Below are 16,842 nucleotides of genomic sequence, written 5' to 3'. Positions count from 1 at the left end.
CACTCGCAAACGGCCGAAGGATCATTTACCAAACTGGGGCAGAATTTTGAGGAGGACCCTCAAAATTCTAGAATAAGAAAGCTGCAATGTCTCGGAAATGTGTTACAGTCACTAGTTCATCTAAAGTTATTTGATATTTCACTATGTTTCTGAAAAATTACTCCATTTTTTATCAATAAATGCATATTTTCGAAAACTCTATTTCCGTGATAGTCAGGCGTTACCCGGGGCAACTCAAACAAGGCCTCCAGAATAGAGCGAAGCAAAGCCAGCAGACGAAGGCACGAACCAGCCTCCCCTTACAAAACTTACAATTTTTCTTTGGATGCAGGCATGGTGAACATAACAGAAGTATTCGCCAGCATACACATACCAAAGTCCTAACGATCAGGCCACCAGACACAAATATATCTCCAGCTAAGAAATATTCTATTCTAATTTGTTCTCTGCATGAGGCTAAGCCCTGCCTCCATATTTGCATTGCCTTCTCCTTGCATGAGACTAAGCCCTGTCTCAAATCTTGCATGAGGCTAAGCCATGCCTCTTATCTGCATAAGACTAAGCATTGCCTTCTCTTTGCATGAGACTAAACTCTGTCTCAAATCTTGCATGAGGCTAAGCCCTACCTCTCATCTGCATAAGGCTAAGCATTGCCTTCTCTTTGCATGAGACTAAGCTCTGTCTCAAATCTTGCATGAGGCTAAGCCTTGCCTCTCATTTTGCATAATGCTAAGCATTGCCTTCTCCTTGCATGAGACTAAGCTCTATCTCAAATCTTGCATGAGGCTAAGCCCTGCCTCCATATTTGCATAAGGCTAAGCATTACCTTCTCTTTGCATGAGACTAAGCTCTGTCTCCAATTTTGCATGAGGCTAAGCCCTGCCTCTCATTTGCATAAGGCTAAGTGTTTACCTTGAAAATGGTAATAACAATTAGATTTGATTTTTTGGTTCTAAAAATATGTGATCTATTTTTATGCTTGTTGTTAAGAAGTAGATGCTAAGTGATGAGGTTAGAAAATAAGATAAGATATTGAAGATGGCTTTAGAAACCAAACCAAACGGTTGAGAATCGGGGCCTCGAGCTAGCGCGTGCGGGGCCTCGATACCAAGTTAGATGCCCGGCGAAGGGCGGTCGATGGAGGATTAACAACTATTAGGGTTGTGATTGCGGCTCTTTATGATCAATAACAAGCAATAAATGAAGAACGATTAATGATATACAATAAATGTAAATAGAGCAATAAATGTAAGCAACAGAGCCAAATAGAGAGTATGTTTAAGTTAGAGAGCAGAAAGAATGTTCTTGTATTGAATAAAGTATCTTGTGTGTTCGATCCTTTTACAAAATGACAGGGATCCCCTTTTTATATAAGGAGGAAAATCCCATCATAGTTCATGAATAATCATTACAAAGATACATAGCTGGAACAGCTAAACACTGGTACAGACTAGTGTTTCCCTTGCAGGCTTTGTCAGTTCTGTTCGAATGCCTTGGGAATATCCCGCTGGTGCGTCGCAGTCGTTGGCTTGCACTGCCTCGAGGTTTATCATTACGAACCCTCAGAGGCGAGCTACAAGCTAGAATTCGATCCTCCCGGGGGTGGTCTCCCTGAGGCGCTCTAATGATCGCGAAATCGAGCCCTCTAATTTTTACTGCATACAGATAGTCCCCGCATTTCTTTAGAATAAAATGATAAGAAACGATTTTGACACCGATCCCCTCGAGCCTCTTGCGATGATGTCATGCTTATGACGTCAGCTTCTCCTATAACCGAGATGTCCCATCGATACATCTTTTCGAGGAATATTTGATGTAGCGTCAGTTTACTTTTTCAAGATGATAATATCGCCACCGATCCGTTCCCCAACAGGCATTGATTGCGCCTGCCGATCTGTTCTCCCAAGACATTGATTGCGACATCGGCACGTTTCCTAGAGGCATTGATTACGATGTTGGTTACGCTTCCTCCTTTCTATAAATGGGAGCTTTCCTGAACCAAACTTCATTCAGTCATTCTTCAACAATCTTTGGTTCCTTACTTCTCTTCATCTTCATCCATTTTTATTCCCATGTTTAAAGCCAGTGGTCGCAAGGTCATACGACGACGTTCTTGCCAGTTGTTCCATGGCTCTTTCTCAGAGCTTTCACCTACTGAGCGGGATCGCACTGGTTTGTTGTTGTTGTTGTTGCTATTTTTACTGCTGTCGTCGTTGGCTCGAGACGACGAGATAGGGGCGCCGATTTCCTCCTACTCAGGAAGGTATTCGAACTTTACACCGATGCTCAGGAGGACGTTCGAACTTTACACTGCTGCTCACCTCCCTACTTTAGCCTGGAGTGGCACATCATCCCTTATGCTTTCCTTGGGGTGAAGCGGCACTACCGGCTACTAACTTGCACGGCATAATGTCCCAAGAAGTGGACTCAAAGTAGCCGTGCAGGTAGGGCCTACGCTCGCTAAATCTTCTATCAGGTCGTATTTTCCTTGGTCTGGTAAAAGCTTTTGCTCTTTGGCGGGCTATGACTTTTTCTTCATCTTTTTCTGCTTCATCCTCGTCCTTTAAGATGCCGTTGAGGGGGGGGGGGGGCGAGATGAGGCTTCCAGAGAAATGATTCTCGAAGGCATTGCTCCTGAGGACGTACTCCCGAGAGCAGTTTAGACTTTTAGCTGTTACTTTTGCTTCTTTGTTTCTGTGTAAGGACTCTTCGTGGGCTTTTGTAATCATGTGTAAGGTCCCTTCATGGGGTTTTTGTAACCAACGTTTATTAATGAAAAGAAGTTTCTTCAATTTGTCTCTGATTTATGTTGGATTTTCCTTTATTTGCATTTGTGACGAATCTGAGTGCATGACTCTACCGATTGATCTGAATACCTGGCCCGGGTGTAGGTATTTCCTCGGCTCCTGATTGATTAGTACGATATCATATGGAGCCCTTTGTCATCCCTTGGACTGAACCCGGGTTGGATAGACACAAGTATAGGCCGCCGGCACCCCGAGTGAAAATAAGGCTTCGAATTTATAGAACGAAACCTAGCCTTTCAGACCCCGTCAACAGTCCTCGAGGGGGAACTTGCTCGGATGTCCTAGAATAAAGATAGCCTTTAGGCTTTCAAAAGAAGTCTTCGAGTGAGAGTTCGCTCAAGCTCGGGTGGTCTGCAAACTTGTTTTGAACTTAGAGCGAAGACAACCTTAAGGCGTTGTAGATAGATCCCGATCGAAGGTTCGCCTGGGTTTGGATAGCCCCTAGATTAAGGTAACCGAGGGGACGTTTAATCGGACCCGAAGGCGAGAAATAGCCCTAAGGTTTTATCAATAGTATTTGAGTGAAACTTAGCTCAGGCTCAGGTAGCTCGGGGGCCGAATGACCGGGTAAACGGCCCGCACTTGTAATAGCAGAATTCCTCGGGGTATGGTACCACCTCGAGGTCAAGCCCATATAAGTAGGTTTTTAGAACTTATCCTCTTTTTGACAGAGGTCCTCGAGATCGGGTACCATCTCGAGGCTAGTAGCGATATCAATGGCTCCTTGTAGCCTATCTTCTTTTTTGAACAAAGATCCTCGAGATCGGGCACCATCTCGAGGCTTGTAATGATATCAATGGCTCCTTAGAGCCTATCTTCCTTTTGATAGAAGTCCTCGAGATCGGTTACCATCTCGAGGTTTGTAATGATATCAATGGCTCCTTATAGCCTATCTTCCTTCTGATAGAGTCCCTCGAGATCGGGTACCATCTCGAGGCTTGTTGATGCGGGGGTTTTTGATCCCCGAAATGCCGTTCGACCGCATAAATTGCATGACATGGTTATAAGACGACCGAGGCGATCGCACCGGTACGTCTTCCCAAAGTGATAATGGCTTAGCCGGTATTTTTAACTGGCCTTTAAGGTGGGCGGATAGTCACCGCTTGCTTCTATATATAGGGTTGTCTTTTCTTTTTTGAGGATTCCGCTATCCTGTGTATAGAGTTCTCCTCTCTATGTTAGGTTCTTCACTACTTTAACTTGGGAATCCTTGCTCAGATTTTCCGCTCTAATTCTCTGACTTTGCCATAGTTATGGTTGTTGCGCCAGGATTCATCCGGCAAGGAGAAGGGAGTTCTGCCTCTGATCCCTGCTTGGTTGATGGTGCGTTGCCGGAGTCAGACGAGCTGCCTTTAGGACATTTTGCTTCGAGGGGGGGGGGGATTTCCTATAGATTAGGAGTATGCTTCGAAGCATACCTCTCTGATAGGAGAGGAGCATCTTGAGTCAGTGAGAAAAGATTGTGGATGGGGGGAGAAAGTAGTACTGTAGGTACCTTCCCCGGAAGAGAGAATTATGGGCCGTGCCGAGGGGTTTCTGGAGAACCTCGATAGGGTTGTGCTCGATTTCTATCGGAAGTATCGGGCTACCTTGGCTAAGATTCACCCGTCATTGTCATTTTGGCGTATAGTACTGATGATGCGATTCTTTGCGGTGGGAGCAGGGCTCGATTTTACACTCAGTCATCTTATCAGGCTGTATCGGCCTTTTCACCATCGAAGCCTGCTAACCCTGCGATGCTGATCCACTAGGCCTTTCGTCGTTGACGACGAAGAAGATGCGGACCGGGAATGGATGAGCCAATTCATCCGAGTATGGACTGCTGACATTATCCTGATAGAGTTCCTACCGTTTCTCGAGGAATGGAATTTTGCACGTAAGTGGTACACTTGTGTCTTTTTTGTTTTGCTTGTTTTGTTCATGGCGGAGGCGAGCTCCGTAAATTCGTTTTTCATTCCCTTTCTGCAGCAATTTTATGGACACCCTACGAGGTCCCCAACATGACAGATTAAGCTCGGAAGTTGGCGATACATTCGACCTATGATGGTCGTAAGTGGCAAGATCTGTCTAAGGGCAGATAGGAGGCAAAACACCACAGTACGTGCTATGCGATTTTGCTATTTCTTTGGAAAAAATTCCCTTTTTAAGCGCATTGATTCTGTATTTGTAGGTATTGGCGGGTTCTCTGAGGTGAGATCGTGCCTTCCCGGAGAGGGGGAAGAATCATCAGCTTCGGTGCCGAATAATAATAATAAGCGAAAAGAGCCTCCGCAGAGTGACGATGCTTATAGTAGGATGAGTCCAGCCTGGAGGCTTAGTGAGGATGCATCAGCCGAACCTACAGCGCCCGAGGCGAGGAACAAGGGTTCTCTGCCGCCGGCTTCTCCTCCCGTCGAAGGTACTTCGAGGGATGCTCGAGGCTGGGAGACGCATGTATCGAGCAAGCGTGTCCCAACCGGGAGTGGTTTTATTGGGGTTGATGGAACCAGACTAGCGGATGTGCACTCGACTTTTGAGGAAGCTCAGCGGCTCTACTCTGAGGTGAGTTTTGGCCGGCCGTGTTGATTCCTTGGTTTTTGCAACTTTTATTCTTTTATTGAGTTTTTCCTTCATAGGCTTTAAACAAGCTCAAATCTGAGTTTCTTCGTCATGAGGTTGGGCTGCAGAAAGCCGTGGATGGGGAGAAATCCCTTAGGCTCCTTTGCGATGACAAGGAGGATGAGTTGGCACACTTGCGGTATGAGGCGAGTCGAAGCCTGAACTATGAAAGCTACCTTGAAGAGTAGGTAAATTTTGTTCTAAGGGGTGCATTTTCCCTTTTCTATCCCAGAGGCTGATGTTTCGTTTATTCCAGTTGTAGAAGAAGTCGGAGAGCCTGGAACGCCTTGAGAGTGAAATTGCCCAAATTAAGTGTCAGTGTGATGAATTGAAGGCTCGGGTGGATGCTCAAGTTGTGGCGAAAAAGGCCGCTTTGTCCAAAGCTTCCGCCTTCGAAGTGCAACTTTGCATAGCTCATGAAAACAGCTTGGTACGAGCGGACATGATATCAAGGCTCGAGTTTGAGCTTCAGAAGGTGATGGCCGAAGTTGTGGATGCCCGGGTTGAAGCTGTAATGAGCCGAACTAAGGCCGATAAGAAAGTGGCCATTTATCTGAAGGGTGCTGCCAATTCTCAAGCTGAGCAGATGTGGGCTCTTGACCGTAAGGGCGGAAGCAAGGAGTATGCTCGGTGCAAATCTCGAAGGGAAACCCTCGAGGAGATTCACGCTAGGGGCTTTAACTTTTAGGAAAAGGTAAAGCAGGCAAATGCGGACGAGTCTGACGCTAAGTCCCTTCTGTCCGATGCCGAGGATAGCGAGAAAGAGGCCGACAGGCCATAGTCCCCGAGGAGGACGTAGATTAGGCCTTCCTTTTCTGAGTTTGTGTATAGTGCTTTCAGGGAACATTGTAAATGGAGTTTGTATTTTTCGCATATATGTATCTAAGGAAGCCTTGCAGCTTCATTTTTCATGCACTTCCCTTCGCTTCGATGTTTGTCTGTCGTTAGCCAGATGAACTAGTCTTTGGAAAAAGAACCCTTAGGTCTATTGTACGGCCCCGGGCTTCGTTCCGCTGGCCCGTAGGCTCTTACGTGTTTGGTCGGGACGACCTTTTAGTGTAAGCCGGCGTTTTAAGCTCTTATGCTTTTGTTCTTAGGCATATGTGGTTAACTATTTCGGGTTCAGTCTTCGAGTCAGGTTTCGACTCGAGCCTATTGACCCTTAAGTTTTGATTTTAAGGCTGGCCCTTAGGCTCTTACGTGATTGGTCGGTACGACCTCTTGCATGGTCTAGCAGCAATGGATCTTACAGTTTAGGTCGGTACGACCTTTTATACGAGCTGGCGGCAGTGGCTCTTACGCTTTTGGTCGGTACGACCTTTTATGTGAGCTGGCAGCAGTGGCTCTTACGCTTTAGGTCGGTACGACCTTTTATATGGGTTGGCGGCAGTGGCTCTTACGCGTTAGGGTCGGTACGACCTCTAATATAGGCTTTATTCTTCCCTCGTTAAGGATTTTTGAATTTGTGTTTGCCTGACTCTTTGACGGTTCGGTAAAACCTCGATTGCGAGTCATTATATGGCGGTGATCGAGCACCTCGGGAGGTCTTGTTCGGTGGCTGAGTGTTTCAAAGCCTATATGTTCTGGAGCTGACATGGTCGAAGCCCTTTTGCCTGTGTCGAGGGTAGCCTGTTTTAACCGGTTCTTTTCGAAGTTCTTTCGAAGTAATTGAAGGCCTGTGATTTTGTAGCAACGATCGGGCGTCCCCGAGTCGCGTTAGTTTGGCTGGTACAGCCTTGTGACCGCAGTCATTGTGTTTGGCCGGAGCCTTTCAGTCCCCGAGTGAAGTAGCTTCGGCATTTATATCGAGGGTATGCCTTTTTAGGGGTCTTATAAGTTCGATATATAGCCTTAACTTTATGATCGGGATTTATGCCTTTTGTAAGGTCTTATAAATTTTTACATGCCTTTGAGGTCGTACAGCTTTGGTTACTTGGTACAAGTATGGTTTATGCCTTGCTTGAGGTCTTACAGGTTTTGTTACTTGGTACAAATATGGTTCATGCCTTGTTTGAGGTCTTATAGATTTGATATTTCCTTGTGAAGGTCTTAGGAATTTTTACATGCCTTTGAGGTCTTACAACTTTGGTTACTTGGTACAAGTATGGTTCATGCCTTGCTTGAGGTCTTACAGATTTGATATTGCCTTATGAAGGTCTTATAGATTTGATATTGCCTTATGAAGGTCTTACGCATTCGAGGTTGCCCGTATGGGGCCTTATAGCCTCGGGTTTTGACAGATCGATGGGGGTGGCAGTTGGCGGCAGTCCCCGAGTCATCGAGAATTTCTTGGCTCGAGATCCATTCCCTGTAAACTTGGTATTGCCTCATTGAGGGCTTACGAGTTTGGAGTTTTCGACCCGGAGGTCATGTAGCCTTGAGTTTTCGACGCCAATCCCCGAGTGTTCGGGACGTTTTTTGGCTTCTGGAGCCGTTTTTGCAATCTTAATGTTGCCCTATTGAGGGCTTAGCTTCGAGTTTTTGATGCCAGTCCCCGAGTGGTCGGGATGCCAGTCCCCGAGTGTTCCGGACATTTTGGGCCCTGGAGCCGTTTTTGTAAGAAATGGCGAGCTTCTTTGAAACGCGAAATGTTTTGATGGAGGGGAAAATATTCTTTGATTACTTGGTACAAGTATACATGTCTTCGCCGTCTAGGGCTCGGTTATTCTATACGGACACGGTTCGTTCGACCGTTTGGCCCGATATATCATTTTCCTATCGAGACCCCGTTCAGCACATCTGGGCTTCTCCTAGGAGGTCACCTTCCGGGGGGGATGCCCCTCAGTATTCGAGGTTGATTAAAGAGAAGCCTTGAATACTTGTTGAGCCTTCCTTAGGTAGCATATAGATGTTGCCTCACTAAAAACCTTGTCGGTAAAAACCCTTCTTGGGATAAAAGCTAATCGAAGGAAAAGAGTGCAACGCATGCTTTTGAAACCTAAGGCCTTCAGATTGGAAAGCGCTTTGGCAGCATTGATCGAGTGCCTGCGAACACGGTTATAGCAAAACCTGAACAAAAAAAGGGAGATGATCATACCTTAGTGTTGGCGATGCCTTGAGCCTTGATATGCTTCGATTGTTTGCTTTGAGGACGCGGTACGGTCCGTTACTTGTTTTAGTCGGGTGTAACCGAAAGTATAGCTTGTTATTGCTATTTTACTATTTGCTTATCCTTTGGCTCCTTCGACGATGGAGGTATCGGTGCCGGTGCCACATCGTGCACCGCAAACATCTCTTTTGCTGCATGCTATTCTCCGTAGACGGTTTTTATCCCGTCCTTTGTCGGGAACTTCATCATTTGATGGAGGGTGGACAGTACTGCCCTCATGCAGTGTATCCACGACCTTCCGAGCAAGGCGTTATACCTCATATCTCCTTCGATGACATGAAAATTGGCCTTTTGGGTTGTGCCAGCCACGTTGACCGGGAGGGTGATTTCTCCTTTGGTTATTTCGCTTGCCATGTTGAATCCGTTGAGGACTCGAGAGGTGGGCACGATCTGGTCGAGCAGTCCGAGCTTCTCCACCACCCTCGACCTGATGATGTTGGTCGAGCTACCTGGATCCACAAGCACACGCTTAATTTGAAATGTATTTACAAGAAAAAAAATTACCAATATGTTGTTATGGGGCTGAGATAGAGCCTCGATGTCCTCGTCACTGAATGTGAGGGTGTCCTCAGGTATGTAACCTCGAGTTAGCTTCTCCCTGGTGATGGAAATTTTTGTTCTCCTGACCATGGGTTCTTGCGGAGCATCGATATCTCCGAAGATCATGTGGATGACATGTTGTGGCCCGCTTGTTTCACTCTTCTTGGTCACCTCTCTTTCCCAGAACTGATTCTTGGCTCGGTCGCTGAGGAATTCTCGGAGGTGACCTTTGCTCAGTAGTCGGGCTACTTCTTCCCGGAGTTGTCGGCAATCCTCAGTCTTGTGACCATGTGTGTTGTGAAATTCACACACTAAGTTATGGTTCCTTTGCAAAGGATCTGATTGTATAGGCCTTGGCCACCTGGTGTCTCTGATTTTACTGATGGCGAATACGATGTCTAATATGTCGATGTTGAAGTTGTATTCCGACAGGCGGGGTGCCTCCGTCGGCCCTGCGTTCCCATCGAATCCAGCTCTGCTAACAAGTCCCCGAGGGTTCTGACCTCAAGCTATTCTTCGATCGTTGCGGGGTTTGTTGCGCCTTGGGGCGTTTCTTCTATCTTCAATGTATGGTTGGTATCTTTCTTTGTTTGGCTTTGGCTCCTTCGTCGGAAGCCTACTAGGATATACCGAGCCCGAGGGGGCTCCCAGTTGGTCGTCTTCGACCCTGATCTCTGATTGGTATAGGTTGTGGACATCCGACTAGGTCACTGCCGGATATTCGACTAAGTTCTTCTTCAGCTGCTTCGAAGCTACCGAGCTCCGCTCGTTCAAACCTTGAGTGAAAGCCTGCACTGCCCAGTCGTCGGAGTCCATTCGTTCCATATGGAAGCGAGATACGAATTCTCGCAGCATCTCGTTATCTCTTTGCTTGATTTTGAATACGTCGGATTTTCTTGTAGCTACCTTGATGGCACCAGCATGTGCCTTTATGAACGAATCTACCAGCATGGCAAACGAATCTATCGAGTGTGGGGCTAAGTTGTGGTACCACATCATCGCTCCCTTTGAGAGCGTCTCTCAAAATTTCTTCAGTAGGATGGATTTGATCTCGTCGTCCTTCAGGTCGTTGCCTTTTACTGCACAAGTGTAAGCAGTGACGTGCTCGTTGGGGTCCGAGGTTCTGTTGTACTTCGGAAGGTCGGGCATTCTGAACTTCTTTGGAATGGGTTTTGGAGCCGCTTCCTGTGGGAACGGCTTTTGCACGAACTTCTTGGAGTCGACACCTTTCAGGATAGGGGGTGCGCCCGGGATTTGATCGACCCTAGAATTGTAGGTCACCACCTTCTTGTCATTGGCTTCTATCTTTTTCTCGCCCGATTCGACCCTCTTTGTGAGGTCCTCGAGCATTTTTATGATGGCGGGGTCAGCTGCCGACCCGTTGTTGCTTGATCTTTCCAATACCTGCTCGGCTTGGGGAGCCGTTTCCGGTGCTAGCGTGCTGGGAGTTTTTTGGTGACTTTGTAGCTGAGCATCGCCAGCTGTTGTGCCTGTAACATTTCAAAAATAACGTGAAGGTCTTCCCTAGCCGGGGTTTTCTGAGCTTCTTGTTGATCTCCTTTGTGTATGCTCTTGTTAGTGTGGGAGCTTATTTCGACGTGTTGAGCGTCGTGCGAGACCGCGTCCACGGGAATTGGTTCTTGCGCATCCCTAGGGTTTCATGGTGGTACACCAACACCTGGAACAGCTACACCATTTTCTCCATGGTCCTCAAGATTGTTGTTTTCACGTGCGTTTACTGTGTTGGACACTTTGACCTGAAATCAAAGATCTTGGGAAAGAAAAAGAGTAAAAGATAACTTGCGTTATGTAGAAAACCAGCAAGAAAACAATCACTGTTATTTTTAGCCCCACGGTGGACGCCAAACTGTTTACCTTGAAAATGGTAATAACAATTAGATTTGATTTTGTGGTTCTAAAAATATGTGATCTATTTTTATGCTAGTTGTTAAGCAGTAGATACTAAGTGACGAGGTTAGAAAATAAGATAAGAGATTGAAGATGGCTTTAGAAACCAAACCAAACAGTTGAGAATCGGGGCCTCGAGCTAGCGCGTGCGGGGCCTCGATGCCAAGTTAGATGCTCGGCGAAGGGCGGTCGATGGAGGATTAACAACTATTAGGGTTGTGATTGCGGCTCTTTATGACCAATAACAAGCAATAAATGAAGAACGATTAATGATATACAATAAATATAAACAGCAGAGCCAAATAGAGAGTATGTTTAAGTTAGAGAGCAGAAAGAATGTTCTTGCATTGAACGAAGTATCTTGTGTGCTCGATCATTTTACAAAATGACAGGGATCCCCTTTTTATATCAGGAAGGAAATCCCATCATAGTACATGAATAATTATTACAAAGATACATAGCTGGAACAACTAAACACTAGTCTGGTACAGACTAGTGTTTCCCTTGCAGGCTTTGTCAGTTCTGATCGCATGCCTTGGGAACTTCCCGCTGGTGCGTCGCAGTCGTTGGCTTGCACTGCCTCGAGGTCGATCATTACGAACCCTCGGGGGCGAGCTTCAAGCTAAACTTCGAGCCATCGCGAAATCAAGCCCTCTGATTTTTACCGCATATACTAAGCATTGCCTTCTCCTTGCATGAGACTAAGCTCTGTCTAAAATCTTGCATGAGGCTAAGCCCTGCCTCTCATCTGCATAAGGCTAAGCATTGCCTACTCTTTTCATGAGACTAAGCTCTGTCTCAAATCTTGCATGAGGCTAAGCCATGCCTCCATATTTGCATAAGGCTAAGCATTTCCTTCTCTTTGCATGAGACTAAGCTATGTCTCCATATTTACTAACTTTAAATTAAAGTCAAAATACATAGTTTACCCATCGATCTTGTACCCAAATCCCTCATACACACCTGTTCACCACGGGAACAATATTACACACTCAAAACTTTCAAAAGTGTGTCAATTACACACCACTTTTAACCAGTCCAAGTAATAGTCTGTGCTGTGTATAACACGCGCGTCTCTAAATTAAAAGGACCGTTTTAATCACCCAACCCTTTTAAAGATCCGACCCGCTCAAATAAAAAAATCCAACATTTAGTGCACCACCTTACCCACCACTGCACCACCTTCTCCACCATTGCAACCCCTTCTTCTTTGTAAAAAACAATACTCTACCATAGTTAGCACAAAACACTAGTTCCAACACCCAAATAGATACACACAAACAACATATCCAAAGAACTTCACCGGCCGGAATTTTACATGAAACTCCATCTCCGACCATCCTTTCTTTTCTGGCATTATATTTTCCTTTTCACAAAACTCAATAATGATGAGCCAAAAGAAAATAACGGAAAGGAAAATTTTCAGATCTTTATTTGGCACAATTGAAAGAACCACAAAGACCACTTTGTCAACAAAATTCCAAAACAAAAAATAGAAAATGTAATTTCTTCTGCAATTCTGCCCTTCTCACTGACACAACTGCCACCAAGAATCTTTTGAAGAAATTTTGGATCTTGAGCAACCAAAATAACAAGTAGAATGGGAGAAGTTTGAAGCGGGGAAGAAGCGAAATAGGGGGAGGGACAAAACCGGGGGGGGGGGGGGGGGTAGGACGAAGGGGGAAGGGGAAGTCTAGAGAATATAATAGCAGAGTGGGAGGGTTTGGTAAGTAGGGAAGAAGACACACGGAGTGGGGGGTTGGGCGGGGAAGAAGACAAGAGCGGGAGGGGTTATTTTTTCTTTCTTTTTTAATTTGTTGATTGGTGCAAAAAGGAAAAAAATTAAAAATTAGATACGTGGATTCTTTATAAAACTTCTGAAATGAAATTTTTAGCATTTACGCGCCTGTTTGATGTGAAGAACACGCGGGTGCCACATAGCTAAAGTGGTGTGTTGTTGACACACTTTTGAAAGGTTTGAGTGTGTAATATTGTCACCGTGATGAACAGGTGTGTAAGAGGGATTTGAATATAAGGTCGATGGGTAAAATATTGTCTGAAGGAGTCGTGATGGCACCTAGCCTCTAAACTAGGTAAGCCTAACATTAACTGAAATAACATCGATATTTACTAACTTTAAATTAAATTACTCTGAATAAATTACAATTCCCAAAACCGGTGGTACAAGTCATAAGCCTTTCTAAGAGTAGTTATACAAAATAAGTACATCATTGTTCCGAAACAAAAGGAACATATAGAAATAAGTACAATTGAAGGTGACTCCGAGACCTGCGAACGCTGCAGCATGTTTACCTTGAGTCTCCACCGCAACCACCCGCACAACTACAATCGATCGAATACCGGGATCTGTACACAAAAATATACAGAAGTGTAGTATGAGCACACCACAGCGGTGCCTAGTAAGTATCAAGACTAACCTCGATGGGGTAGTGACGAGGAACAGTCAAGACACCTACTGGTCAGACAAATTAAACGGGATATGATTACAAATATCAAGATAAAGGTAACGAAATAATATCAACAGCAGGGATAAACCAATCTACAAACAGTCGAAATAATAAAAGGAAACTCGGATGGAAACAAAAAACAACCAAATAAATCAACACAAATATAGCTGGAACACAGAGAAGTAGAATGAACTCAAGTAAGGAAGACAGTGTCAACTCAATCAATCATATCGTTTCTGGTGCACAACCCCAGCCATCTCAGAACTCGATGTCTCATATCATAACCTCAACTTCCAAACTTTAGCACACCCGGCACCTTGTGCCCACATATTTTGTCTCACTTTGTACAACAACGTTCTCATGTTACTCAGTACATAACTAATGCAATTAAGATGTTCTAGGAGTCTCATTTATATAACATGAAGTAGAGTACAACTTCTAAACCAATTAGGAACTCAGCAAGAAAAGACGAAGTTATTTTTAGAAATCATTTGAATAAAGAAAGTACCATTTTCAATTTAAAAAACAACATCGAATGAATTATTACCTTTAACATAGGATTTAATAAATTAACTTAGTAGAAATTCCTTTTTAAGTAAACAACAACTTCAGACGGTTTAAGGGAATTTAATTGAGTAACTAATTGAATTAAAAATGTGACAATTTTGAAATTTGAAGTATTGAAATATGTATATATAAATACGGCGAGGTATTAAAAACACTATGAATTCAAACACAAATGATCACAGCAGTAAAGGAATCTAAACAGTTAAAACACTTAAATTGATAACAACAAATAAACACAGCAAACAGAAAGTGCATGGCATCACCCTTCGTGTTTTATCTCTCGTGCTTTTACTCTCGTTCTCACCATAAGAATCAATATTCACTTTTATTCTTTCTTGTTGCGGCGTGCAACCCGATCCCAATCATATAATACTGTTGCGGCGTGCAACCCGATCCAAATCCTATAATGATGTTGCGGCGTGCAACCCGATCCAATTCATATAATGATGTTGCGGCGTGCAACCCGATCCAATTCATATAATGATGTTGCGGCGTTCAACCCGATCCAGTTCATATAATGATGTTGCGGCGTGCAACCCGATCCAAATCATATAATGGTGTTGCGGCGTACAACCCGACCCCACCTGTCCACCCTTATTACTCCTTGTTGCGGCGTGCAACCCGATCCCATATAATATTGTTGCGGCATGCAACCCGATCCCATATAATATTGTTGTGGCGTGCAATCCGATCCTAATATACAGATCAACACCAATCACAAAAGAATCCCGACAAGGGAACAATAGTATAACTACAATACCCCGGCAAGGGAAACTAGATCATAAGCAATAACATCCCGGCAAGGGAAACAATAATAGGAACAAATACATCCCGGCAAGGGAATCAACAATAGAAACAAATACATTGTAAGGGAATCAACAATAACCAATCTCGTTCCAACAATTAACTTCACAAAATGAATCCCAACTTGAGTCAATACTCAACAAAGGTCAAATACCAAGGAATTACCATTTGCCTGGTCCAACATGAAAATCATCAAGTCAAGCATGAATAGTACATAATAAGGATCACGAAAAAAAAACAAGAAGCACACTAACCTTAACAAAGCAACAAGACATAATAAGCACGTGATAATTACACCGGTAACCACAACAAATGGACATGTAACATATTTGCACGAAGTCATAGAGGAACTCACAACCAAGAAGTATCAAAACAATAAGGAAGGAAATCACTTCAATTAAGGCAATTAGGGGTCAAGTAACACGTAAGAATTAGAGGAAAGCTAGCAACATCATATAGAGCATATAGAGGTAATTTAAGCAATTAAAACTCAAGCATGACGGAATAATTTGCACATAATGAACATAAGGACCTAAGAACCCTAGAGGCAAATTTCCCACAAATAAGTCCGAGCACACACTCGTCACCTCGCGTGCACGGACTATAATTAGCATAGAAGACTCAAACCCTAAGGGGAAGTCCCCCACACAAGGTTAAGCAAGATACTTACCTCAATCCGGCCAATTCAATACTCAATTTAGCTTTTACTTTACCGATTCATCAACGCTCGGCTCAATCTAGCCAAAAACGACTTGAATACATCAAACAATGCAAGAGATAACAATTTCAATTGACAAAACAATGATTCTTATACAATTTGCAAAAAAGTCAACAAAAGTCAACTCCCCGGGCCCGCACCTCGGAACCCGATAAAATTTAAAAACCGAACACCCATTCCGCTACGAGTTCACCCATACAAAAATTACCTAATTCCGATACCATTTGGTCATTCAAATCATCATTTTACATTTTTGAAAGATTTCACAATTTTCCCCAAATTTTCCTTTAGATTCTCATGAATTTGATGTTAAATCTAAGATATAATCACAAAATATAGTTGAAAATTGATTAGAGACACTTACCCAATGATTTGGGAAAGTTTTGGGTCTTTGTAAAATTGCCTATGGAGGTTTAGGGTTTGAGATTGAAAAATGGGTAAAAATCTCGTCAAAAATCTCACTTAACAGGCCTTAGATGTCGCATTATCGCAATTTGCGAATAAGACAGGGCTGGTAGAAGTCACATTTGCGACAAAAAGTTCGGATTTGCGAACTGGGCATCGCAATTGCGATGAAAGAGTTCGCATTGCGACCACACCAGAAGCCAAAAAATTTTCCCGACACGAAAATGAGCATAACTTCCTCATACGATGTCCAAATTCGATGATTCTTTTTCCTATGGCTCTGTAATTCCGATACGGATCTAATGGTTCAATAAAAACTGAATTTGGATCTCATTTGCTCAATGTGGTATCATCTTTGCTTGAAAAGACGACGATGAAGCATCCAAAAACAAGTGCAACATAGCCTAAACCTATCCGTAACTCACCCAAGCCCTCGGGGCTCCAAACCAAACATGCACGCAAGTCTAAAAACATCATACGGACTTTCTCGTGCGATCAAATCATCAAAATAACATCGAAAACTATGAATTTAACCTCAAAACTCATGATTTTCTAACTTTTCAACCGGACGTCCAAATCACGTCAAATCAATTCTGATTCACACCAAATTTCACAGATAGGACTTAAATATCATAACAAACTTGTACCAGGCTCCGGAACCAAAATACGGGCCCGATACCAACGAGTTCAAATATTAATTCATTTATTTATTTCCTATAAAAAAATAGCACAACAGTTTTCTTCAATAAAAAATTTCTAAGGTTAGGGACCTCGGAATTCAATTCCGGGCATATGCCCAAGTCCCATATTTTACCGCGGACCTCCCGGGATCGTCGGAATACAGATCCGGGTCCGTTCACCAAAAATGTTGACTAAAGTCAACTAAAACCCAAATTTAAACTCTAGAAATTACTATAT

The sequence above is a fragment of the Nicotiana attenuata genome, chromosome 5 (genome assembly GCF_001879085.1).
Source record: "Nicotiana attenuata strain UT chromosome 5, NIATTr2, whole genome shotgun sequence".
Classification (NCBI taxonomy): domain Eukaryota; kingdom Viridiplantae; phylum Streptophyta; class Magnoliopsida; order Solanales; family Solanaceae; genus Nicotiana; species Nicotiana attenuata.
This window is presented reverse-complemented; position numbering follows the sequence as displayed.